General features: G+C 39.2%; 1 long non-coding RNA gene across 1 annotated transcript; it reads left to right on the forward strand.

The window, feature by feature from the left end:
* The first annotated feature begins 371 nt into the window (after window positions 1-371).
* Window positions 372-2,470, forward strand: LOC132638640 (uncharacterized). Its single transcript, XR_009581848.1, has 3 exons — window positions 372-535; window positions 1,346-1,396; window positions 2,394-2,470. It is a non-coding gene; the product is annotated as an uncharacterized LOC132638640 (long non-coding RNA).
* The last annotated feature ends 725 nt before the right edge of the window (window positions 2,471-3,195 follow it).

Here is a 3,195-nt window from a genome sequence, read left to right on the forward strand (position 1 = left end):
CGTAGCAATGGAGAGCTTCGGAATATTTAGAGATCGAGCAAATTGAAGAAAATAAGTGCGACGAAAATTTGAAAAAAAATGCTGGGCGAAATTTTAGTCAACTCTGGAGGCACATATTTCATAGTATATGTGGAGTTTTAAGGTGTTTTAAAAGCCTAAAATGAAGTTCATCGAGTCTAGTTTGTGATGCAACAAACCATTCATTGATAGGACATCGGAGTAGAGAATTATAGACGTTACAAACTGAACTGTCGACGCAGAAACAGCATTTCAGCAGTACCGCTACAGTCCTGCTACAGTAAACCGACTTTGGCCTTTTCTTTAAAGGGACAAAAAACTTCATTTTTCAGCAAAAAAAGGTTCCAGAAATTTCCAGAAAAATTCAGCCCCTCTCCCTTCCTCTCTACATAATTAAATTGAGGGATTTCATGGCAAATTGAAGGAAAAAGATGGAGGTCACAATAGCCATGGCAACTCACGGCCATGGCTGCACTTGAAGAGGTCACATGCTTCCTTTAAGAGTTTTGCTTCTAAGGTAAGATTTCATTCCCTTTTTCCATGTTTTGGAAATGATTAATCTTGGTATGAATTGGTGGATGTGGAATTGAATGCAAAAATTGTGTGGGTTGATGTTGAAGCTTTGTTTGAGCCGTGTAGGGGCTGTTTTTGTAGAACATGGTGAATGAGTTTTATGTGACATTTTTGTTGTTGTTGTTGTGGATGCTATGGTAAAAATGAAGGTTTAATGGTTCAAGTGGAAGTTGTAATCGTTGTGGGCTGTTTTAGAAGCTAATGTGATTTTAATACAATTTCTTGTATTTTTGGAAAATAATGTTGTTAGCATGTGAATGGTTGGTGTAGTTCATGAATTTGAAAGAAGGAAATGTGTTGTTATTGTTCTTGTTGAATTTGGACGGTTTCGGGTGAAGTGGTATGTTGGTCGGGTTATTTGGAATATTATGTGAATTGTTTGAAGTACTCTTGAATCATGTTAGAATGATTTCGGATTTATACTTAAATGTGGAATCATTGGTATTGGCTTGATTATATGCGATTAAATTGAATACAAATGGAATGCTGTTGACTTGTGTGACAAGAGTTGTTAATGTTAGAATATATTTTGGGATTGATCGTTGAATTTGTTAGTATCATTGTTGGTAATGTTGTTGGTAAATTTGGCCGAGTTCCATTCTCGGGTTTGTTGTTGTACTTTTGGCCGAGTTGAATTCTCGGGGATGGCGCATTTACAGGGGAAATGCTGCCGAAATATCTGTAGACAAATGTTAATTCAAGATTGAATTCCTAAAAGCTCTAATTAATATTTGGTAAATGTGACCATTTGTAGATTTTGGAGAGTTTGGGACTTGAATTTGGAGTAGCGTAAGAAGCGGAAAAGGTATGTAAGGCTTTATCCTTCCTTCTTTTGGCATGTCCTATGTATACTAGGTCAAGACTTGAGCCTCGGGAACAATTCTGTCCATCGAAACCCGAGTTTGATTTTGAATACTATTCGTTCAATGTAATTGAACTATAATTCTTATGTTTTGTTGGAAAAGTGTCTAAACATCCATAACTTCCACAAGCGTATTCGAATTGCTTTGAAACTTTCTTGGATGACTCCATAGAGTCCACTGTTTGTAATTTATATCCGCCTCCTCGACTTGACCCGAGGTGGGCCCACAAGTTCCGAAACTTCCTTCGCTTGTCTCACTTGAGCTATTCTTGTATGATATAAAAGTGAGTATTTTGATATTCTGGATAAGCTACTTACCTTCTGTATTTTTCTGATATACGAATTTGGCATACATGAATCTAATCACCGAGTCCCTCACCGAGGGCCGGGGCACGTTGTATGTATGTGTAATGCCTGATTCTGACATATGTGATTTATGTTTGGAAAGTAATAAATTTGGTTATTGACCGCTGGATTCTTGACCGCGGTGTGTGCGACATTGGCCGCTGGATTCTTGACCGCGGTATGCCACTGGATTCTTGACCGCGGTGTGTGCGACATTGACCGCTGGACTCTTGACCGCGGTGTGTGCGACATTGACCGCTGGACTCCTGACCGCGGTATGCCGCACTATGTGATAGTGACCGCTGGACTTTTGGTCGCGGTAATTGTGTGTCTGGTTTTCTGTGTGTATGAGACGGAAATGTTTTTCAAAGGAAAGCAAGCATGTTGGCATTTTGATTGCCGTATTTGTCTTCTGGAACCTCCTATGTATGATTTGTACGTCAAATGCAACACTTTGGTATTCTGGTTATTGTGCTCACCTTCTGTACATTTTACTTCGGTTATGACTTCGTTTTCTGTACTTTATGCTTTGCATACTCAGTACATATTTCGTACTGACCCCCTTTCTTCGGGGGCTGCGTTTCATGCCGCGTAGGTACTCCCAGGTGAGTTGAAGACAGTATAGAAGATGTTCCAGTGCAGATGGCAAGCTCCATTTGTTCCCGGAGTGCTACCGAGTCAGAGTTGGTATGTTATGCTTTCTGGATTACGTTAGAGACTTTGCAGACAGCGTCGTGGGTATTGGTTGTCAATCTGTAAGCGGCTCCGTCAGCCGAAATGTCGGTCTGTGTTATGTACTGAATTTTGTATGATTATAGATTTGTTATGCTTGGAAGCTACGTGGAAGAATATTTCTGAAAAAAAAATTACGATGTATTTCATCTCATTTGATTTGAAAAGTTTGACGTGATTTTATGTGCAGCAAGAGTCTGAGGGTTCGCTCGGCCCTAGGTAAGGGTCGGGTGCCCATCACACCCTAGCGGAATTAGGGTGTGACAAGGAACTTGGAAAAATTGGAAAAGAAGAGATAGATACTAGACCCAAAGGATAGTAAATCTATGGGCAAAATTGGGTATATCAAACCCAATCCCTCCCAATTTGATTCATCCCTAAGAATCTAAGTAATTTGAATTCAAAGAAAGGACTCAAATGATTCCACAAATGAGCAACCTAATTTGAATTCAATGGAACTTGCAATTCAATGCACAACTAAGAAATTACACTTAGTCAATAATCAACCAAACAAACTATCTATTAACTAAATCTCTCAAAATATAAATTCACACAATATCCGAGCTAAGTCTTCCAAATGGATGAAAATAACTATTTATACTAATGCCTATTACACCAAAAGGCCCTAAAGTGGCTCTTTTGCAAAAATACCCACATGGGTCTTC

Source organism: Lycium barbarum, chromosome 1, assembly GCF_019175385.1.
Source record: "Lycium barbarum isolate Lr01 chromosome 1, ASM1917538v2, whole genome shotgun sequence".
Lineage (NCBI taxonomy): Eukaryota > Viridiplantae > Streptophyta > Magnoliopsida > Solanales > Solanaceae > Lycium > Lycium barbarum.